Genomic DNA, 25,516 nt, shown 5'->3' on the forward strand with positions numbered 1-25,516 from the left:
TCTCTCTCTCTCTCTCTCTCTCTCTCTCTCTCTCTCTCTCTCTCTCTTTTGCAGTGTTAAGAAAAAAAAATGTATGTTGCTATCTCATAAGAACCAAAGAGCTGCAGTAATGGGATAATGATTCATAAGATAATCAAAAGGAAAACCTGGAGTAAATGACTGGATTGATATGTAAAATAAAAGACTGAGCCAGTGTTCTGCAGGGAGATGAGGTATCTAGAGAAATTTTTAGGATAAAAAGAGAGAACTACTTGGAAAACTGACTAGAACACAACCAAGCAGGACATGGACAGAGAAACATGTTCTTAGAATAGCAAGCAAGAATAATGAAAATAATCTCTAGAGTGAAAGCAGAATATAGAAAGAAACATTATGGAAAAGCTGTATAAGGCAAATTACAGGTTGTCAGGTTGAACCTATAATTTGACTTTGAGTCATTCTTCAGAACCATGATTTGACTTCTAGTCATTATTTTAGCCACTCTCAGACAACCCTTCTCTCAGAACCCATCTCCAAGCTAAGACTGGTCCTTTGAAATAAATATAGAAGATAGATATTAAGCCCATACTAAATAACATGTATGGATGTAGCAAATGGTAGGAAAGAAAGCAAAATTTTGGAATGTCTCTTTGCCATGTAGCTTGTTTCTAAGCAGGGCACAGCACATCCTATTTCTAACACATGCATTAAAAAAAAAAAGCTGTCATCTAGTTCCTTCTTCAGGGCCATAATAGGTACCTCAATGCCAGGAGTTCCTTTTTATTCCATGGTGGACAGCAGACCCTTTAGTTCATATGTCAACTCTAGTACCTGAGTTACATGATATACTTTCATTCCTAAATAAACAAATTCAGTGTCTTCTATTGCAATCTAAGTATATGCATCACTTGTTTTATTATCTTCATGTCATTTGTAACTATGGCAATGATACAAACTCAACTCACCTAAAATGAGATATTGTTTTTCAGAAACATGCTATACACTTAGCCTTGGGAATCTCAGAGCATAGTAGGTCAATTGTTACTGATATAGCCTCATTATTTTCTCCTTTCATATTCACAAAAATTCATAAGCTTCAATCTCAAAAATATTTACAGAATAAGTAATATAAAGATCATTAAGTTCTAGAGAGCCACTGTAAAATATACTCTTATATACTTAGTGATACTGTAGTGATAATTAACATAATTTTCAAATTTATAGGGCCTAGAATCACTTTGGAGACAAGTCTCCCTAAGGAAGAGTTAGATTTCATTAACTGAGGTGGGAACACTTTCTCTCACCTATAGGAGACCCTAACACATAGGCTGGTATCTGGGCTGAATCAAACAGAAAAAGCAACCTGAGACCAACATTTATCTACTTCCTTTAACTTGACTAGTAACCTCAGCTATGCTAGTCTGTACCCTCAATCTCTGAGTTAAACTTAGCCTCTCCTTCCTTCAAGGTTGTTACTGTCATAGCATGGGAGAAAGTAGCTAACAACAAATATATTGTGCACTTAAAACTGTTAAGCTAGGTCATAAGTTCAATGAAGTTATCAACAAAAAAATCTAGAAAACAGATAGCAAAAGCAAAACCAAAAAGTTTCCAACTACAAAAAGGAATATGGGAAAATATTTTGAGTTGACATATGTGCCTATCATTCTACTTGAGGACAGGGTAGTATGATGCATATATATATCCAAATCTATCACTTCATATAATGATGTACTATCAACTATGCATCTCTGCATATGTATATGAGTGTATAAAAGAAAAAGGGAGAAGAAATCCTAGTAACTAACCACTCTGCTCCAAGCCATCATCATTTCACTTTAAGAGTGTTTGTTTTATCTACTGTCTTCTTAGATGCTACTGTCAACATAGAAGCCAGAAACATGCATTTAAAGTTTAAATCAGACAATGGCAGCTTTTCCTTGGCTGAATCTCCCAAAGTATTAAAGGAAAAAGTTCATTTTGTGGCCAGGAATTCCAGAGGCCTTTCACATCTCATCCCTCACTGTCCCTCACTGTCCCTCTGTCCAACCTTGTTGTAATGCTTACTCCTGCAAAGCAGCCAGCCATCTTATCCTCTCAGCTGAAGTCAGGTTCATCTTTAATATCCCATCTTATTTTCTGAGAATTTCTGGAACTAGCAGAGCCCATCATTTCTGTATACAGATTGAAAAAGTACTAATGAGTCTTGTTTTGGCCTCTGCCCACAGAAGCCACTCTTCACTACAGGCACTCCAGAGAAAGAGTGACAGTCAAGAAGGATCTCAATGCTAACTGCTAAGTATGGTACACAGGTCCATGTTGTCAGATGTTAATACACCATGGGCTGTACAAATGAAAGTCACAATCTTCAGGAAAATCTAGGCTGTGCAACTTAGCTCTCAACCCAGCAGATTTGATCTTTGAAATTTATCCTGTAGGAGTACATACTTAATGCTAAATCAAAGACAAAAAAAAAAGAAAGATAAGGAGATGGTTCAATGGGTAAAGAGCTGAGTATGGTAAAGTGAGGACCTAAGACAAGAAGCCATGATCCAAGAAAAATGTTGAATTCCGCAGTGTATATCTGGAATGACACTGGATTTTTGTTTGGAAGAACATATCTTGTGTTTAAAAAATATTTTAAACACATAAAAATATAAGTTTTCATAGATAAGTTCTGACATTATATGTACATTACACATTCCTCAGTTAAATCTTCCCATGCTTCCCAACTCTCTCTCAACATCATCATTTTCTTTTCTTCAAGTATTAATATTTTTATATATACACATATATTATGTGTGTGTGAGTGTGTGTGTGTGTGTACACGTGCACATAAATGCAACCTGATGAGTTCATTTACTGTTGCTCATATGTTTGTGTGCTTCAGGTGGCTTGTACCTGGAGAAGCCTGTATCTCTGTCTCATAGCTTTTCATCTAGGAGTGAAGCCTTGTAGAGTTTCTCTCATCCACAATGGCATGTCAACTGGTGTCATCACTGTTCAAGACTTGTTTAGGCAATGACATTATTGAGATCTTTTGGGAGCAGTTGCCCAGTCATATGCTTATGTTTAGCAGACATATATGTAGAAGATACTATATGAAAATAGATATCCTGATCTTTTGGCTCATAAAGTCTTTCCCCTCTTCTACCATACTTTTATTACTTTAGATGGAGGGGTTGCATTGTAAATACAAGAACTTGGGGTGCCTCCTAATTCTTAATATATTCTTTGTATTTTGACTAGTTGTGGATTTCTGTAATGGTCATTATGTGCTGCAAAAATAAACTTCTTTGATGAAGGGTGAGAGCTACACCTACCTGTGCATATAAGGATAAATGTAATTGCTGTAGCTGGTAGTTACATTTGTTTAGGGATGTGGCACTAGTAGGTTTACTTCTCATCTCCATTAACTCTGCCACAGGCAATTGGGTAGGATTATAACACTAGGTATAGATTTCCCCTTTATTGAGAGAACCTTAATTCCAATTTGGTGAATATTAGTTATCCATGAGATATAAGTACCACTGTGCATACCCTTGAATATATGTTGTTGTGCTGATCGTTGTGTTTCACATGCTTTAGAGGTGGATAGGTTTTTTTGTTTTTTCCCTTGGCAGCTTGCCTAACTACTTTGGATTTAATAAGAGCCAGTTCACAGAGGGAAAGCTTCCAGGTAAGGTCCACATTAAATCTTTGAAGTCCTTCATTTGAATTTTGTAGTATCTTTACCAACCCTAGCCTACTTGTGAAACCACACCTCATAAGCTCATGGACCAGCTATCCTGACACACACAGTGGCACACAAAAAGAGACCTACCTCAAACAGGTTGGAGGGTGTGGATGAATATTTGAGATTATGCTCATCCACATTTGTTGTGGAATACAGAAATATCATTGGATACACACACACACCCTTCAAATGATTAAGACAAGAATAGAGGCGCTTTCTTGTTCCCAGTATCATCTTAGTGAATACATAATTCTTCAAGATAATTCCTAGTTTTAGTTTCGGACTGCCAAATCATGCTTAAAAAGTTGAACTGGTGAATTCAGAGGGAGGGAGCCTTTACACTCCGGCAGAAGCTTTTGGTTTCATTTGTAGAAACTAGTGTCTATGATGTGGCCATTTGAAAGTTATAGCCCTATGGCCTTTATTCAGCATTTGAAAGTAGTAGGTTGGCATGAATTAATTACTGAGGTGGCTTGGGGTTTAAATGTATTTAATCATAACCACAGAAAGGATCTACCTTTACCCTGTGAGGGGATATTATAAGACTCACAAAACCATCTAAAATGCTAACACATTTGTTCGTGCTGTGTGATGAACTTTCATTTGAAGAGCAATTACTTAGGGAGAAAAATCAATTCTTGGAACTAGACTGGCAGAAAATTACAGAATATACTTGCTGTGTAGCACTGTGTGTCTGTGCAAGAATTTATTACTCATGAAATGTGAAGTACGCTATGAGGAAAACAAAGAGAGCATGGAGCTAAGTGCTACATGAAGTATGTTGATAATTAATTTGTGTGGAATGACAATGTTGTCCTCTGTGTAAACAGTGAAGAAACTGCAGGATGGATTCACAGGCTATCTCACATACTAGCCTTTTTATTGCATAAAGAAATAATCACAATGATGAATGACAAGTTTGATAAATATAATAATAAGAATCAATATAAATGGAAAACAAAGAGGTTCAGAAAATATCTCTGTTTGTAAATGGCTTGCCTGACAACACTAAAGCCTCAAGTTCAAATCACTATGTGTAATAGGAGAGTTCCAAAAAGGGTTTATGCTTAAGATAGAACAGAATTGTACCAGTATAGCCTGGGAAGATGACCCAGTAGTTAAAGTATTTGTAGACAGAGTGTGAGGATTGTTGTTTAGACCCCCAGAACCCTCATAAATCATAGAAAGTGACAATAATCCCAGTGCATTTATGATAAGATGGGACAAAGGTACAGGAGATACCCTGGAATCAGACCTTCTAGTCTGACATGTGTGAAATTAGACAAGAGACCTGTCTGAAATAAGATGGAAAGCAAAAATCAACACACACATCTTCTGACCTCCACACACACATCTTGGCATATGTGTACCCGGGCTTACAAACATACATACACACACACACACGCATACACACACATGCACACACACACATGCACGCACACACACATACACACACACACAGATGCACACACACACACACACACACACAGAGAGAGAGAGAGAGAGAGAGAGAGAGAGAGAGAGAGAGAGAGAGAAAGATTTAAAAAAAATCACTTCTTCAAATCCTTCAAACAACTCTTAAGCTTTCTGACTACTGGATTTACAAATGTGTAACATATTAAATCCCCTTATTTAATGGTGTTTCCTTTTCTTTTATTTTTCTCTTTATGTTTTGCAGGGTTTCTGTTACTGCAGATAAAACTAAGCAAAGGGCAGTTTTCCTGAGAGTTTTTAATATGATACTCAGTAACAGAATGGGAAATCAACTATTTCCAAAGGAGAAGAATGCTAAGAGAAACAATAAGTACGTTGAAATCAAATGTGCATTGAGGAAGATGTATACTCCCATCTGAAATGACTTAATCCTGGTGGCCTCAGTGCATTTGGGAAACCTGACATGTAAAAGACAAAGGCACAGAAATCATACTGTTGAGGAAGTGGATTATCCTGTAGATGAAAAGAAGGATATGGCAGTGCAGACAAAGAAACACAGATATAGATGAAAAACAGCACTATGACAGCAAAGTAGCCATACCACCACATATTGTCTTAGAGTCTCAGCTGTGAAAGGAACATGGCATACAGTTTTTATTTGCCTTACAAGTAACTTCAAATCTTAGATGATGAAATAAAGCATAAAGAAATTTACTGTTTCTTCACAATAATAAACTGTTTGTTCCTAAACTGGAAACTATAGAGTCTCTCATCTCAGCAGTTTCAGAGATTCTAGCAAACTGAACCAAGCATTTCAGTTCCTACCATGATGAAATAAATACACATACCAACAAAATTCACAGACTGTCTTAATTTAAATTGTGATTCAAAATGTGACCAACAGTTCCTAAGATTGGAAGCCATAGGAAGAAAGTAAATTTTCATGTAATTGCATTCAGTGTGGACTTACAGATTTAGATTCTAGAAAAACAATGCCATAAACGGAGAAAAGGTTCAAATTGCAGTCCAGACGTATGCAGTTTAGAGGAGCTGATACTTTCAAGAGAACATACAGAGAAAACAGCAAAATTAAACCAATGCTTTCTGTTCTAATATACATATTAATTCTAATAAACATGCACTGCATGTCTAAGGATCAATCCAGATGAGAGTAAACTTGGAAAAGACGATTTTGTAGAAAGTTGCTTGTTATGGTGTATAACTTTAAGATACCTTCTGATGATAAGCATTTGGCACTAAAGAAAAGATTTAACTAGTACATTCTAATGAAAATTGTGTTTCTAAATAAATTGAGATGTAAAATTACTAAGAAATTGGACACATTTATATACATAGTGTGACAATAAAGTATGTGTTTATAAATATGTTACATGTGTATGTATTTAGTAGATACAGTGTTTGAGAGAAATTTTCTAGGTATGTATGTGTGTGTGTGTGTGTGTGTGTGTGTGTGTGTGTATGCATGTATTCTTTACCTTTTATTTTATTTGAGCCAGGATTTCTTGTTGTTTCATACTATTCATCTTAGGATAGTTGGCTCATGAGCTTGTAGAGATTCTCAAGTTTATCTCCCATCTTGGCTGTTGAATTGTGGGGTTCCAACCATGGGATGCTGCATCTGGCTTTACATATATCCTGGATGTTCAAGCTTATATCTTTATCCTTGTGAGGAAAATGCTTTGCCAACTAGAATATTTCCTCAGCTTCTAACTTTTTAATCAAATACAACTTTCTATAGATTCCAAAAGTTTGAACTAACAAAATCAGCAAGGACTGAACTCCACATCACAGGGAATTCATATAACAGGTATTAGTTGCTTGAAATGAGCTCTCAGTTTATGATTCCCTTTTCTCTATATATCCTATATGTATTATGTATTTCCACTGTATGTAATCTCTGGGCCCTGTTTCTAAAGTGTGTAGTGTATTTATCCATAAGGACTTACCTTCCACCTTTGGGAAAAATCAAGGGCAACAGCAATATAACTGTATGTTTTGGAAGTCTCTTGGTAATCCAAGTCAACAACTCAAAAGATGGCTTCTAATGTCTTGTTAAGATAAAATTCTGCAGTTTATTTTTTCATCTACTGGAGGGCAACTCTTTCCCTTAGACTTAGGTAACTCTATATAAATCTGTCATAAATGTATACAGGGCATCTTTGTGAAGAAGTAAATCTTCATTGAATTCCTTTAATTATTGATAATTTATTATGAACTGGTATGTAAACTATTATTTACTCTGACAACAGAGTAACACTTGCTGTGCTCTAAATGCTTGTTTCCTTCATGCAGTCCTGGATATCTGCCTTTGTCCATTTGAACTATAGTCACTTTGGGATACATATACTGTGAGGGACAGGAGAGAGCCAAAGAGATTACAACTTAAATACATTTTCTGATGCCTTTTATAAAAACCTCTTGCTTTGAGCACAAACATAAAGCAGATTTTCAGATAGACATTTGGCTACCATGTTTGTTTTTCTCCTTCAAGATGTTTACTGCCATTCTGAATAGTTTGTAATCTGTAGTGTAGCCTCAGAATGCCATTCCTGCTACTTACTTACTATCCATCTTAATAGATTTTGTGTATGAATTTTGTATGCAAATGTACTCTTTTAGATATAATTTACTAGTACAATAACATGAACTCTTGAGGTTTGAATGAGAAATAGTCATAGGCACATGTGTTTGAGGACTTGGTCTATTTGGGAAGGAAATGGAACCTTGAAAAGGTAGGGTCTTGGTATAAAACTCCCACTTTCTTTTCCCTTTCTGCTTCATGAGTGTCCATGCAATATGCCCAGGTAGCCTTCTGTTCCTACAACCACAATTTGTTAAATTGATGCTGTTTTCCCTATCATGATGAACTGCCAAGGTCTACCTTTGGGTTGAAGAGGGGTTCTCAAAAAAAGGGTGTTTAGGAGCAGTGAAGAGAAATGAACCAAAATCAAATTGTGGGTCTAACCTGAGAGCCTATGTTCTGCTGAGATGGCTTTCCAAATTGACCATTCTGTGTTCTTCTCTGCTCTAGACAGCTGTTTCTTGCTATTCTAAAAACTCTATGGATGAGACAGCTAGGTTTCTGCTTGTGATAGTCCTCTCTCTTACTGAAAATTCTAAAAATTTCCCTAAACATCTCATGAGTTTTCTGACCAAAGTTAGAAGAAATGCTATAAAAAGTTCTTGGACCTTCAGACAAAGCCAAAAATCCCATTGGAAAAATTCTAAAAGAAATTCTTGAATTTTTCTGTTAAAATCAGAAAGCCAGAAAATAGTCTAAAAGTGATTTGACCACTCTTAAGACAACCTGGTCTGGTTAGCTTCTAGAAAATATTCTAAAAAAGCTGTGTCAGCAAATCTCTAAGAAATCTTAGGCAAATATGTGTATATATATATATATATATATGACTTATGAAAAACTCTAAAAGAGCTCTCCATATATTTTCTGACCAAAGTCAGAAATCTTGTTAGAAATAAAATTCTTGAAGAGCTGTTTTATCTCTTCAGAGATCTCCAGATAGTTTAGCTCTCCTTAGAGAAATAATTTTAAAGAAACAAGTGCCATTGCCTTTTGATAGCTCATCTCATACAGACCAAAAGCCCAGGTTTTTTTTTAATTTATATATCTATTCAGTTATTTATTCCTGGTTACCATTTGGTTATCCTATGAATCAGCATCCCTAGTCCCCAGCCCCTTGATACTCAGGGAAAAGACAAGAAGTAGATTTTCTTTTAACACTGCAAAAGACTACAGAAACCTGCCTGCCTTTGTAAGCATAACTGACTTGTTTGTGTCTGGGAACACATTCCAACCACATCTTGACCTAAATGCCCTCTGTCTCAAGGCTGACCTTGAATCCAGGAATCTGCGTCCATTTGTATCTGCCTGTCTTTGTATCTTTCTGACAAACTGGCTCATAGTATAGCTGCCTCTGTTTCTTTAGATCTATGAAGCTTCTTATAAAATTCAATTGCCTAGTTGAGAAATTATGTTTTTAAACCCATGTTTTTAGAATTCAACTCCACAGCTTTAAAATCTGTGCTGAGTGTGTCCCAAAGTTTAATATTTCACTGAGACATTAGCCACACCTTTGCCTTTTAAGACTTACCCTGTCTCTGATTATCATGCAGTCACTAACCTTAAAAGGGAAGAAACACCCCTGGAGGCTCCCTCCTTCTAGCCCTGTCCTAGGAGTATGAACTATATCATCTGTCCCTTCCAAGACCATCCCGGACTTGGCAAAGAAATATATCCTTTTGGAACTGTGAGACACAATAAACACTTCTCATTTAAGTTGTGCCATTAGGGCAATTAGTCACAGCAACAGAAAAAAATATAACCATGTGGCATTTTATTACTCAGGAGTTTATAAAGAAATAGAATTGATAGAATGTATATTTGTAGGTGTGTATATGTGGAAGAGTTAGTGAATGTATACACATTTGCATGTACTGTACATATATATATATGCATATGGATTGTGTATATTTGGATATGGATTACAGTCTATGGTTCAATAGTACAATGACTTTCTCAATACCAAAAGTTCAAGAATCACAAAGGTTTTCAGTTTACAAGACTGACTATCTCAGCATTTCCAATCTGGTGCTGTAACTCAGAGGATTTTTAGAAAGCTTCTGGTATTCAATTTACAGTGGATCTTGAAGATGTATGTTCTGATACCAGCAAAAGAATGTCTTCACAGAAGGACAAATGAACTTTCTAAATGAATCACAGCTGTCCAGCATGCACAGTATTATTATTCTGGTTATTATTCAAGGCTGAGTGAAGTCAAATGTCCTTCCAGGACTGTCTAACTCTCTACCATTTTCATTATATGTGCATTTGCTCTTGATCACTATCTACATTAGTCTTAGATTTTTTCCTAAACCCATCTGCATTCTATATCAGTGTCTCTACAAGTTCATCTTGGGTAAAACTCATATCCTAAAATCACTTTTCAGAGATGTTTGTTCTGACCCATCAAGGCTCATGTCAAATATCACTTTCTAGAGAGTTCAGCCCTCTATTTTCCATGTCTTTAGGGAAATGTTGCATCTTTTTTACTTCATAAAGAAGTAAGGAACTTTTGTGTACAACTTATAACATTATTTAAGATTATTTGTTCCTGTACAGGATATGTATTTTCTCCTCTTCTTCTCAGTGGAGCACAAGTTTCCTGAATGCAAAGGCTGTTTTGATGGCTGATATCTCTCTAGATGCTATAATATTGCATTGAATTCATCATATCCCAGGGAATACTGACTGACTAACTTCTACTTCAAATGTAGCATGTAGAGGGATGATTTTTTTTTCAATTCAATCTTTATTGCCAGTTTCAAATAAAATAATAGAATCCTGTGGGAAGGAAACAAGGAGGTGTGCAGAATGTATAATTTAGTTCTGAAGAACACAAAATGTATAATAAATGTTGCAAGAAATACACTTGTTTGTTAGAAACCAAAAAAAAAAAAAAAAAGACTGAATGTAGGCTCCTTTGGAAACCAAAAATAACGAAGCCTAGATTCCTTTGATTAGCAGAGAATTATTGTCATTATCAGTCTCTCTACATACTATAGTGGCAACCCACAGTGTTCTTAAGTGCAAACTCAATGAATACTGGTCAATGGTTAAAAAAAGTACAGATTTTACAAGGATAGAAATGTGATCAATGCCCTGCGAATTCACAGAGATGTGTTGAATTACTAAGCTGGAAAAGCTGGAAGTAGAAGCATGTGAGTCTTTAAGTCTAGAATTTCTCCTGGGAGACAAGGGACAAAATACAAGTACCTTAGAGGAATGGGATCAGCTACCCTAGTAGAAGCAGTGAAAACAAGTAACATTCACAATGTAGAATTCAAGGACTGACATTTCCGGCTGGATTGTGGCCTGCACAGAAAACATATATCTCTATCTCCATCACCATCTCTGTCTGTCTCCATCTCCATCTCCCTCCTCCTCTCTCTTCATCCCTCCTTCCTCTCTCTCTCTCTCTCTCTCTCCCTCTCTCTCTCTCTCTAGGTGTGTGTGTGTGTGTGTGTGTATGTGCATGTGTGTACATGTGTGTCAGTGCATGTGTGTGCATGTGTGTCTCTCTGTTGCAAACACACACACACACACACACACACAGAGAAACACATACACATAGTACAAAGTAAAAAGCAATAATATTGAAATGGACCTAGAGAAGACTCACTGGGGAAGTGGGAAAAGTATACAAGGAATGTATACTGATTTTTTTTTTCAATGTGACACAAACCTAAACATATCTTGGAAGAGGGAATTTTTTTGTTAGTTACTTTATTTACTCACTTCACATCTCAGCATCAACTCCCCATCCCAATTACCCCCTCGTAGCATCTCCAGCCATTCCTCTCTCTCATTCTCTGAAAAGAAAGAACTCACCCTAAGTATTCTCCCTGCCCTAAGAGTGTTCCTGCATTTTTATTTATACTATGGATACAAGGCAAGCAATGACTAAGAGGAAAGAGGTAAGAACAATCTGTTCTGGTGTTTCCTATTTAATCTAATTTTCTTACCAATACAAATTTAAAAATTCTCAATATTTGAGAATAGGGAGATATCTCAGGTGATAACATATTTGCCTGAGTTAAAACTCTATAATCCACATAAAAATCCACACATGATGAATTATACTTGTTTTCTCAATTTCTGATGAATGGAGACAAGAGAATCCAAAGAGCTCACTGAACAGTTAGCCTTGTCTTCCATATGGTGAGTCACAGACTAATCAGAAAACTTGTCTTAGATAATCTCAGGATGTACAGCTCCTAGAAAGAAGCTATGGTTGACTTCTGGCCTTAACAGATATACACAGACAGGTGTCCTCACATTCATGTATATATTTGCATCTTTTCCAACATATAAACATGCAAGGTCTCTGTATAGCCCTTCCGTGACAAATAAAATTCAGTGCATGGTTTGATTCTATCTAATCTGTAAAATATTGTGACATGTACTTGAGACACTGTTTGAAGAGATAAGTGTGTGTGTAGGTGGGAGGAGGAAAAGGAGAAGGGAGAGATATAGAGAGGAGAGAGGAAGGAGGAGAAGGAGAGAGGGTGAGAGGAAAGTAAAGAAAGAACAATCTTTAGAAAGAATGCTCTCAACACATTCCATTGCCCTTATTCTTGCTTGCCTACAAATACCAGTGACTTTGTTTATTGCTCAAATGATATTTTGGGTTGATGCTTAATTAATGTTTATACTTCAAATGTGATGATTGAATCTATATTTCCTTTAAAGCAAAACAGAACACATACCTCAGTAAAAATTGCTACCACTATCCCCCAAAGCATTCTGAACATTTCTCACATTCTGACATTTTCCTGAAGTGAAATTAGTTGTATATTTGGAAATGTCACGTTTTCCAGTGTGTAACTGCCATGACCCTCACTTGCTGTCATGCTCTCTGCGTGTGTGCCTTACTTCTCATCTCCAGACCCACAGAATCAAAATAGCCCTATGCATTCTCAGGCTACCCTTCTCAGGAGAGCTGTAAACACTTTGCAAAATATTATCACTGGAACTATGTGGTTCAAAACTCGAGCGTGGAGGTGGGGGTGTGGGGGGGCGAGCGGGGTCGGGTGCATGCGGGCGCCTCATGGCCGAGTCCTTCCCAGGAACCTTGGCTCTGCTGGTGGGACTTGGGGCTTGGCTACACTCTCGGCTGATGGTTCGATCCTGCCCACTCTGTGGGGCTTGGGCTGTTGGCAAGCTGCAGGCAAGCGCAGGGTCCTGGAGCAGTGGCGCAGGGGAGGAGGGGGTGCCTGGAACGTGACAGCCCGTGAGGGCCCGGGTGCTCAGACTGCTGCTACAGGGGGAGAGCTCCACTGGCTGCTGGAACAGGGAGAGCTCGGTAGGCAGCTAGAGCAGGGAGTGCAGGGACAGCCTGCTGGAGCAGGGAGTGTGAGAAGGGCTTTCCCCAAGCGAGTTTCCCACTTACACAAAGAGAGTCCAGAGTCCCAGGAGACATGTGGAATTGGAGATTTTATTGCCATGGTGATGTATCTGAATGGTGGTGCTCTCCCACAAAATTCTAGGAAGGGCTTCCTTATATTGGAAGCAGGAGAGGGGCGGAGATAGGGCCTTTAGGTAATATGTAAATCTTGAGGCAGAGACCTGTTTCCCGGCTCTCTACCTGTGCCTTAGGTGACACACTTCATGCTACATGGAGACCACCTGTTAGGTCTCTGGGTTCTGGGAGCATGGCCAAACACCCCAGGATTTCTACAGTCCCACAGAACTATGAGAGATGTTATGTCTCATTTTTTGTGGAGCCTGTGTTAGGCATTTATATGACCTGACTTCCTTAACTGTCTCCACCTTGAAGTGAACATTAACACCAGACTTGCATACCGAAAAAATCTAAGTCTGGTAGCTACTGTAGTTCTATTCAGATCATTTTGTTTAATGTAATTCTTGCTTCAAGACCCCATAGCCCTAGTCACTGCCATCATATCATCCAGAAACTATCCAGTTTACTGTCTTTCTTGTCATTGAACATATAGGCAGCTGTAGAGACCCAGTTCAGCCACTCTACAGTGTAGAGGCTTCTCTGGATTCCATATTCTTTATCATTCTGTTCTGTACTATGTACCTAGACACAGGAACAACTCCATGGACCTAGGCCCTACAGTCCAGAGAGGAAGCTATGATAAATGCAGAAGAATATATATGTGAGCTCTGGAGATGGTGAAGCTAGGAACCTGTCTGAGTTTCAAGCACTCTTTATTAAACCAGTGCCCTCAGACAATGGGACTGGAGATGCCCACAGTTAGAATGAGTCTTTCTGGAAGCTCTCATGAATATATTTAGAGGTGTTATTCCATGGTGGTTCTAAATCTTTTTAAGTTGATTCTTAAGATTAAGTATCACATACACAACACATTTCTTGTGTTATCTTTAAACACAAGAAAACTGAGACCTTCAAAAGATAAACAAATTTCATGAATTCAAAATTTATTTGATTATAACCTTGGGATTCTAATCCAAATATGTCTAAACATAGTTCTGAAAATATAAAGAATAAATAGATATAGGAACAACCTGGCAGAATCACTTTCTCAGTGGGGATTCCTCTTCTGGAATAAGTGAACTTCCTGGGGTGAGTATACTAGAGGACATTTGCTTAGACTAACCAGACCCTCACATACCTACCGGAGGATCATCATGTACAGCCCTATATCTGAGATTCCTGAGATTGCCTCCTCATGCTAATGAGGCATCTCCATTCCTTAGCCTCATGTCAACGATTTTCTTCTACCATGGATATTTTACCCACTTTTGAAAAACCTATATAACACTAGTTTCACTCCAAATAAAGTGTATACATAGAAGGCCACCCCGAACACAGTTATATGCCCAAGCTAATATCATCTCAGCGAGCTGTTTTATATCATCAGAGAAGGACTTCAACTAAAAGAGCTATAACACTAAGACCCTCAGAGAAGCCCCGCCCACAGACTCTCCAGAACTTTCTCCAACCCTGACAGGCATCTGGTCTGGTCCAGACTCTGCTTTTTCCAGCATAGTGTGCAGTGGCATTTAGACACTCTGAAAAGGAAAGAGCAAAGAAGATAGAACCACCCCATCCACCACAAGAAATGCAATCTTAATGTTCAAAGTCCACTCTATTCATATCCCTACTTTACTTACTCTTGATACTTCACTTATTCATTGACTCACTTAGTCCACTCACTGAACTTAATTGCAAATCTAGCATACAATGTTATCTCAGGGAGAAGACCTACCTATGCATGGAGACAGTGTTTGAGTTTGTTCTATTAACAGAAGAACTAATAGGAAAACAATAGATGCCATTATAGTGAACACAGAATAAGCAGTGAGTACCCAGCTATGATTTATTGTGTCACAGTCACTCAGGGTACTCAGTAAGCAGTTTACCCATGGTATTTCTTATTCAACTTCAATATTATGAACATTACATCAATCATGGCATTAATGGACAAACTAGGTCTTCTAGTCAACTCATTTACTCCATTGGTGCAATGTAACAATGTATGCAGATTAGTTTTAACTTCAGCTAGCCACAACCAATAATCATATGAGAAGTGAGTCTCAGTGTAGGACACTTTAGATTAAGCTAGCCTTTGACATATCTGTGAGAATTTTCATGGTTGTATAATTGAGGTAGGAGGACTGACCTACTATGAGTACCAGAGTATCCCAAGCTACAGTGTGTAGAGGGGCTGAACATAAATAGATTCATATGAATTCCTTCCTTTCTCTTCAATAGATATGGAACTTGCTGTTTCACATTCCAGCCTTGATGACTTTAACTCAATGGTGGGCTGTAACCTGGACATGTGAAAAAAATAACCCTTTTCTGCCCTAAAATTCATTTTAATGGGTTTTATAACAGCTCTAAAGTAATTAATGCATTATACAAGGAAAATTACTCTGCAATTGATGATTCCTTGTTATCTATGACAGATATTTTCTCTGGATCAAGATATGTTTTCACTTCAAAGCCCCACCTTTTCTGTCTAATTGGAAACTTATTACTAAACAAGCAACCAAAATAACCAATGCTGGTTTCATGAAGCGATATTTAGATGAATTTAAGTAACAAGGAAAGGACATAACCTGAATAGTGCCAGGCCAGCTTGAATATCTTCAGTGTTGTAGTACATTTTGTGTTTTTATTTTCTTGAATAAGAACAACTGCATGAGATAAGTCCCATACGCTTGCTCTACTTTCTTCAGATACCAGCACTGATGGGGCACATTGCTCCATTTTTACTTTCTTTATGTTTATTTGTCATGCTGTAGTATTCTCTTTTTGTTGCTTGTGTTTTAGTTATGGTATCCTAAAAAACATATCACTTATCATATCCTTTTCCTTGGCTGCACTGATATTTGTTGGATGAATTAGTTACTGAGTGAATACGTGGACAGCCTGGGGTGAGTGTACCAGGTGATGTGTGCTCAGTTGACCTAGAACACAGGTTTGTACTCCTTTAGAATGATGGATGATAGCCTCTCTCTCTCTCTCTCTCTCTCTCTCTCTCTCTCTCTCTCTCTCTCATACTTTCCTTCAATCAAACCCCCACATTTCTTTGGCATCTGCACAAAATTTTCTTGGGATGCTGAATGCTATTGCTTACATTTATTCTTCATTGTCTTAAGACCTTGTGAAAGAATCAGAGGAGATGCTTACATTATAGATATCTGGAACACACTTTTTCTCTAAACAAAGCACTAATTTTTATTGAAAATCAAGACTCAAATACTGTAACTCTGACAATCATCTAACCTAGTTTCCATCTTCACTGAAATCCCCTTCTGTGATAATCCTACAATAGGGTAAAATGTTGGCATGGTTATGTTGCTTTAACATCTGATCTCTTCGATTGTTAGGCAGCCTTTCCCTCAAGAATCTTCCTTACAATAAATTTTTCAATTTCTTCTACTTTTATGCCTTACACTTAAAAAAAAAAGGAATGAAATCTTTATTCCATAGAATCTTTAAAAACAAGTTTCTATTACTATAAAAAAGGAATCCAAAACAACATAAAAACCATAAGTTTATTTCAATTCACATTTTGAATTGTTTACACTTCATGGCTTATTGGCCTCATCCAATCAGGCTCATGTATGTCAAAACATATGCCATATAAAGAGAGTGAAGCAGAGGGAGTCTGGTGGCCCAACATTCTCTTCATGGGCTGATTTGCATGGTTCATCATCTTTCTTTTGTAGGCCAAATGTTTGTGTACACTATAAAGTCAGGTGTTACAAAAGAATTTATTTGCAAACTTGTAGTGGACTTTTTGCCATGATATGATGCACTCTGAAAGATGTACAAGTGCTTACAACAGAGAGCAGAGACAGCTTAAAGCTGATGTTCCTGCAGAGATAGAAAAAGGTTACTTTACTTAACCCCTACTCACTGCTGTTTTAATAAGTTGCTAAACCAGAGACCACAACTTCTATCCTTAGAACTACTCAGATAGGCAGGTCATTGATGAGTCATTGATGAATGCTAGTATTCCCCAAATGGGCTGCATTCCTGCATCATGGCCTATCCTGAGATATCTCCCATTCGTGTCATTATGTTTAGACTGTTTTTCATGTGGGAAATTTTATTGTCTTGTTCCTGGACTTTGGGGTCTGTTGATAGAGCAGAGGCTATGGCCTAGTTTCCGAGTGAAGACAAGGTGGGCCCCTTCAACACAAAATTTGGCAGAGGATGAAATACAGAAGACAAATAGGTGTATTGTAAAGTTGGGCAACTTTCCTCAAAGGATTCAGAGAGTGTGGGAAGCTACTGGATTTTTTAGTAGCTTCTGAAAGACAAAAGAGTAAGACCCTAACTTACCCTCTTTCTTTCTCTCTTTCTCTCTCTTCTCATACCTCTCTCTCTCTCTCTCTCTCTCTCTCTCTCTCTCTCTCTCTCTCCCTCTCTCTCTCTTTCTCCCTCCATCCCTCCCTCTCTTTCTCCCTAAACAAGGTTTTGTGTAATCTAGGCAGCTCTCAAACTCACCATGTAACTGATACAAGCCTTAAACCCCTTATCCTACTGATTGCAACTCCTCAGTGCTGGAATTATAGGCTGGGATTATAGACATCCAATAGCATGTCTCATTTACATGATATGAGATATTGAATTCCAGGCTTTGTGTATGATAGACAAGGACTACACAGCTTCACATGCCCTACAAAATTATCTATTGTTTCATTCCCAACATTCTTGCTTGAAACATAGATTACCTCAAGGCCTGTGATCAGATGGCTAGTGTGTTCCTGAGCCATACATCTATCATGTTGTCATCTGGCACATGAAGGCTATGGAGCAGCTATTATAGAGAGACCCCAAGGTTTGTAGGCTAGAGTGTGCAAGTAATGAAAACTTATGCAAAGGACCCCCTAGGAGGCTATCACATATCCATATAGGAACCTCTGAATAAAGCTTGAACATGTCCTGTAGTTCATGCCTCTCCCCAATCTTGTGTCTATATATGTGTGCAAGTGTGTGTGTGTGTGCTCATGCATGTGTGCTCATGGGTATTTGTATAAGTATATCTATATATGTGTTGATGTTTATTAAGGTCACAGGTGATTGGTTTCTCATTGACTACTACTCACTAATTAAGCTAGGATACGGAGTTACATGTGCATGGAGATTCATCTGTCCTTCCCTAACAAGTTCTAGGACTACAAATATAGTTTATAATGGCCATTTTTCAAATGAAATCAGAGTCACACTCAGCTGTTTATGCGTGTACCTATTTTACTGCCTAAGACATCTTTCTAGCCTGGGCTGTGTTCCTTCTGTGCTTAAGAAAACCCTAGGTTTTTAAAAAAGAGCTTAAGAAACTTGCCTGAGCATATACATTCATTCCTTTAGAAATTGGTTCAAGCTAGAAGCATGATTATTGCTTGGAAAAAAAACGTGTGTGACCTCTTTTTTGCTATTTTCAATCACCTGTTCATCTATGAGTACTTGATACCATTTATCCCAGTTTGACATTAGGTTCTGAACATGGAATACAGTTCATATGCTTTGGTGAATATCCCATGCCACACAGAACACCAGGTAATGGGCAGGCAATAGGCTCCATCCATTCCAAAGAAGTTCCTCTTTGTCACTGTAAGACTACCATCCACAGGATTCTCATATACTACTCATCATAGATTGTTTTCAAAAATTTCACTTTAGTAGAGCCAATCAGTACTTGGGATACAGTAAAGATACAAAGCTGGTACAAACCAAACAAAAGAAACCAAAGAAACAAGAAAAAAGCAACATTTTTTCTTTCTTTCTTTCTTTCTTTCTTTCTTTCTTTCTTCCTTCCTTCCTTCCTTCCTTCCTTCCTTCCTTCCTTCATTTCTTCCTTTCCTTCTTTCTTTCTTTATCTCTTTCTTTCTTTCTTTCTTTCTTTCTTTCTTTCTTTCTTTCTCTCTCTCTCTCTCTCTTTCTTTTCTTTTCTTTTCTTTTCTTTTCTTCTTTTTTTTTAGCATAAAGAGTATTTGTTGCTAGGAACAGGAAGGACATACAGCTATTAATAACAGTGGAAGGATCAGATATCAGCTCCCACAGGTTAACAATGTGGTAGGTAATAAGCAAGGAAGGTAAATTTGGAATTGCAAAGATATCATTATATTTATCTTCAAAGGTGATCTGCATATTAATCTGCTCCAGCAATAATGCTTGAAGATTAATCATTCCACTTTAAATGCTATTTACTACTCAGGGGCTAAAAAACCATAAGAAGTAAACAGTCTATATTTCATAAGTCTGTTGAGCCTCTGACACTGGCCTGGGCAATCAGATCTTTGATGATTTCAGTTCCTTTCATGTGCAGCTTGTTCTTTTCCTCAGACCTTATTTTAGCCTGGACTTGAATGAAGGTATGTCTTTAACTTTCCTGGCATGTCTCTGTTGCTCTCAAGCCAGACACAGTTATCTCTGAACCAACGAGTATGGCACTGCTAACAGAACCTGGGGGGGGGGGGAACTATTGAAAAGGATGGCTATAAGCCATATAAGCTATAAGTGCCCTTGACCCCACTTTCACCCTTCAGTTCTATCCAAAGACATTTAGGTAATAAACATGAACAAGGAACTGGGAACCTAAATAAAATATCTTGCTAAAAAAAAAATGCTACTCCCACCTACCCACCCAGAAGAGACGACTGTAAGCTGGAAATAAAATAAAAATTCCATGTCTTCAATTCCAGATCTGCATAAAAGTCCCCCTCAGTTTTCTGATGCTTGTTATTTAGGAAAAAGGTAAGGATAAAAAGGTGACTTTTTAACTGGATACGTTGGGAAAAAGAACAGGGACGCCTGATGACTGCTTCACCCTCAAGTCTATCTTCAGCTCATTGATGTGAAACTCTGGTATGAATACAGATAAGAAGTGTGTTTATTTTAAGCTCATTTGACTCCTGTTCCACAAACAGTCTTTAATATGGCTAAATACTCTTCCATTCTTATCAAAGTAGGGCAGCATAATTTTGACAGAAAAAAAGGAATGCATATACATTTAATAATGAAATAATTCCTTATAATGGAAAATCTGTTTCAGTTGCTTTGAGACATGATACAGAGGATACCTGCCTCCCAGAAGCCATCAAGTTCAAATAACCCTGAAGGTCGACCTGTAGGATAGAACTTTTCAAACAAAAAAACAAACGGTATACTCAGAAGAAACAAGAAAAGTGTTTTGATTGTGCAGAGGAGAAGATCATCCGACAGTCTCTTTCAACTCAAAAATCTCAAGAACAGGAGTCTTCAAAACTTGGCCAAAGAGTAACCCAGATGGAACCTTCCAGTGCTGAGTCCTTTTACTGACTTGAGTTAACCCATATAAAATAACACTCTACTCCACTAAGTTTCTTTTTATCAAGATACTTAGTCATTCAAAATCCAGCTCTGCCTCCTCCCTATGTTTTTAGTGATTTCCATTTTACCTACATTTTCTTATAGACTTTTCCCTTTCTTTCCACTAAATTTCTTAGAAGCTTATGCTGATAAATGAACATAAATATACTAATAGTTATGAAGATACTCTGCAGTGACACTTGTAACATTCTATTACTTTAAGGTTCTTGAAACTGTGGACTCCAAGAAATTAGAATTTCCCAAATATTTCAATCTTGGATAAATGTAAAAGGCTAAAGTCTAGTGATAGCCAGAATAGGACTAATCATGAAAAAAAAATGTCATACACTTTTGACAATCTATTGTTCTACCCTGGACAATTATAAGTTAATAATGAACAAGATCACACCTTGATGGATACTGCTCAGCTGTTCACATTTCTTGTCTGTCTTCATGTCTGGACTTCACAACATTACTCTGAAGATAGACTAGAGGGTGGAACAGTTATTGGCCCTACATGCTCCTGTTCCCAATGTAATCAATTAAATAAAGTACCTTTTTTTTTTTTTTTTTGCTTTTGACTGTTAATCTGTGCCTTGAACTGGATTATTGAAGGCAGCAGCAGAGTGAGCCTGGCGGTTCCTACAATATGATATGCCAACTCTACTGGTAGGGTTATATGCGTTCTCACACGGCTGGAAGGCTAAACCTCTACCACAAAATTATCTGTGAAAACAATAATACAATGAGCTATCAGTTCTCCTTCACGTCACTGGCTTATCATGCTGTGTCCCTTTTGGATTAGAAATTTTAAAATGTAGTTGAGAGAAGAAGGAGTTCCTAGATGGATTTTTATAAAGCTGTCCCCAGTGTAATTCTATGACAGTAGTGTTAATGTAGATATTTAAAAAGTGGGGCTGCACTCAGAATTATGAGCTAAAGGAAATCCTTTCTCCACTAAGTTTTGTTTTGTCAAGGTATTTTGTCTCAGCAAAGAAATGAAACTAAGATATACTCTTTACATTAGCCCTTATCTAGGGTAACCAGACAATAAAAATATTTGAAGGACCTTCCCTTCAAGAACACAAGGCACTGTCAGGGACAGTCTTGGTAGCTCCGGCTTCTTCTATTCTCATCAGATAGGTTAAGTCAGATATGTGCAAGAGAAAAGAGTAATCAAATATTGCTGAGACAAAGGAAAATGAGACAGGACCATGAATATAGATGAGGATAGAGAAAAGTGACTTCCCCCATCTCTGCTTTATGCCCAGAATATTTAAATTGAGGAATAAAGATATTTATCAAGGGATCCTTTTATAGGTTCAATTAGCATTTGCTATATACCAGGATTGCTTACTGTGAAGAAATGTTCACAGGAAAGAACTGTAAAAGCTGACAAGGAAAGGGCACATAGTCAAATCAGGATGGAGTAATATGTGCTCAACAATTAGCCCCAGTTATGGGAAGAAATGGTCTTGATTGTCTGTGAAAGGAAAACAGTTAACAGACAGTTAATCATTTAAACCAGTGGACTTTGCAAAGCTCTACAAATAGGTTAGATAAATGAAACTTCAAAATAACTCAGCCAGCTCACAAAACTCAAAGCTGCTTTAATGGAATTAGAGCTCTAATGGATTTGCAGCCTCATTGGAAATTAAGACTGAGATTATATCACAAAGAAGTAAATCCCATATTGATTTATTATGTAACCCTATTATGCCTCTCAAAGTACAGAGCTCCAACTCTGAATAATTTGTTTGGCTATATTTTCTAAATGTGGCATTTTAGGAAATCTAACTGGTGATTTGCATTTCATTATTCTTTGCCAAAAAAGGTGATGGGATGTTGGAAGAAAATGAGGGAGAACAATGGAAACTACAACAAAAGGCTTCAGCAAGTTTCTTTGGAAGTGTGGGTGTCAGGATAACTGAGGATGACCAGGAAGCAATTCTGTCCTATTGCCTGTGAAAACTCTGGAGTTTATACTGTTTTGTGTCAATAATTCTTTCCTGTGGGTATTAACCACAGGACACTCATAAAATTGTGCAGCTTTTACATTTGCTGTGTAAAGCTTCTCCACACGTTGCTTTATCTTTTGTTACCCTTCTGATCTGTAATCTGCACAAGGATGAAAAGATACCATTAATGATTACAGGTTGCAGTAGATGAAAGTTGTGCCTGCTTACTAGTGTCTATTGTAGAATAGTGAATGTGTGGAACACTGTGTAATACAGTCAGGACTGTCTTCAGACTCCATATTTCCCACCAATTTGTAGAGATTATCAGCCAATTTTCATTTTCTATAATTTCTTGGTCAGAGGGAAATGAAGTGTCATAATTCTCTTTGACCAGGCAATACATCACTGTAGGACATGGAAACAAGGGGGGATTCCAGGGGACAATGAGAAAATTTACAGTGTATTGATGCCATAGAGTAGTTATTATACTCATTTATGTGTTTTGGTGTGTCAAGGTGCCTATAAGTCATGGTACACATGTCAGTTCTTCAGTATAGCTGGCCCATGAGCATCCAAAGAGTCTGTCTCCAATTCTAACCTCACTGTGATAATACTGGGATAATAGATGTGTACTATGTGTACGAGCAAATCTCAGTTTTTGCATGGGGTCTATGAATTTGAATTCAGGTTTTCTTCCTTCTGAGCCATTTCCCTAGTGCTTATCATTGCATTTGAATTTCTTCACAATTCATCAGCTACTGCTGGATATTCTTCTTCCTCACCTACTGCATGACACTTGCTCATTTATTAGATATTTGCTTTACCATACCTTGGAGAAGACCTGAGCACCTTAATTTGGAATGAATTATTCTCCTTGTTGGTTCTGGAGGCTGGTGCAACTAGGACAAAATAAAGTGCAGTTTACTTTATTGAATAAAGCTTTTGTTGCTCTTAGGCTTACCAAAACATTGTATTTTGTCTTTCATAAAAGAAATATACTATTTCGTAGTATGTAGGTACAAAAAGTAACCTCAGCTTCAGAAGTTCCATGTTTTCATATGTTCAGGGTACATTGGAGTTGGATAGCTTTGTTATATGATAAATTGGACATGAACCATATTTTATGCATTTGTAAAACCCAATTGTTCATTCAATTTTGTGTTTTATCTAATCATTTATTAAAAAAAATAAAGATTACAGAAGCAAGAGAGCTATAAATGATGTATTGTGTCTCTACTCATCTCTAATTACAAACATAGCTCCTGGAAGAGTGCCTTAGATACTTCTGGATTCAGTAATCCCATATTGAACCTATCCTGACTCAATAGCAAAACGACTGATAGTGAACAAGCTGAGAGTCCTTATAATATTCCTCTAGCATCTCCAGGCCTGTTACTTTCATTTAACAAAGAAGGAAATCAAGGCACAGAGAGGCAAAGATCTTTGAACAGGTCTATTGCCGTAGAGCTGAAAGTACAGTCATCTATGTAACCGTTGTTCTTATTCTTGATATCATGCTTCTTCTCAAATGAATTAATTTAGTGTGTGTGTTCATGTTAAAATTTCCATCAATGTCTCACGGTTTCATGTAGTATCTTTTGCTTACTACATATTTTGAAAATTGTAAGGTTTTTAATACAGCGTCCTGTACTTTACCTTGTGTTCAATGCTGGGACATATGAGACTTCTAAGAATTCATTTCTCTGCACTAATGAGTAACTGGATAACGGAAGCCAGGGTATCCACTGATAACACCCAGGATAGATTAAACAGAGAGCATTGGGTGGACTGACGTCAAACACTTATGGAAATGTTTAATACATGGCATTGGGTACAAGTAAGATGCCTATATCTGAGAATAATGTGTGTGTGTGTATGTATGTATGTAACTTGATATGAATTACTGATAAGAAGCAACTAATTCTTTCATAATGAATGCCACATATGCATACAGATATATAAATATCTACATTATATATCTTATATAATATTAGATCTTATATATTATAAAATATTAAGTATTATATAATATTTATAATATATATTCTTATGACATATAATACCTCTAACACGAAATAAAAAAGAGGTGAAACAGGAGGCTACCTGCCAGGCTTACAAGATTTAGAATACCAGTTAGATGCCTTCAATATTTCTTAACAGAGAAATGAGGCTGTGGTGTGTCAGATTATCACCGAGACTTATGTGCTGAAGCTTGGAAAAGATGTGAAGCTTGGAAAGAATCTAAGACTTACTCCCCCTCAGAACAGTTTAAAGTGGCAATGTTAATGTGGTGTTAATATTCGGAATTATGTCTACAGCCTTCCGATCTTTCTGGTGTTTGTGAAGACCAACAACAAAGAGCAAGGTTAATGCCTGTTGTAAAATTGGAAAAGGCCGAGCAATTCTTATACTAGGACACCTTCATTATCTTGTTTTTGCTGTTGTTTTGTTCTTTCTAAAATTTTAACAAGTACAATTTTGTTTTAAGTAACAGACACAATTCAGAATACAGTAACCAATAATTTTTGACTGTTCCACAATCGTTGATTTAAAAACAGCTTGCTATTTTATATTTAGTGTTGGATTCTTATTATCAATTAGATGATATTATAAATGAATAGATGGCCTGTAAATACTCCAAAAAGTCTTGGAAATTAAAATTTTTAAAAAAGTTTCATTTCTTAACTGAGTAAATACACTATCTTTGTATGGGTGAGTTTAGAACCTTAAATAATCTTTCAACAGCAGCAGAAATGGGGATGGGGGTGGGGAGGCATATGGCATGTCTGTGTTAATAACATTGCTGTCTTGGGCATTTTGCTTCAGGTTATGTAGACTCTAAAATAGTGATGGAGAGCCCAAGTTACTGTACTGAAAAGGAGTTAACACTGCATAACATTAAGTCTTTTGATTCTAAAACCACTGTCTTATGTCATTTTGAAGATGTTATGTGGAAGACTCTCAACCCTCTCTCTCTCTCTCTCTCTCTCTCTCTCTCTCTCTCTCTCTCTCTC

The 25,516-nt window shown here is 37.2% G+C and overlaps 1 protein-coding gene across 3 annotated transcripts in view; it reads left to right on the forward strand.

Moving 5' to 3' along the window:
- Positions 1 to 25,516, forward strand: part of LOC114609465 (contactin-associated protein like 5-3-like) — a 565,569-nt gene that overhangs the window by 176,462 nt on the left and 363,591 nt on the right. The window lies entirely within an intron of this gene.

This window comes from Grammomys surdaster, unplaced genomic scaffold, assembly GCF_004785775.1.
Source record: "Grammomys surdaster isolate TR1022 unplaced genomic scaffold, NIH_TR_1.0 125973, whole genome shotgun sequence".
In the NCBI taxonomy this organism is placed as follows: Eukaryota; Metazoa; Chordata; class Mammalia; order Rodentia; family Muridae; genus Grammomys; species Grammomys surdaster.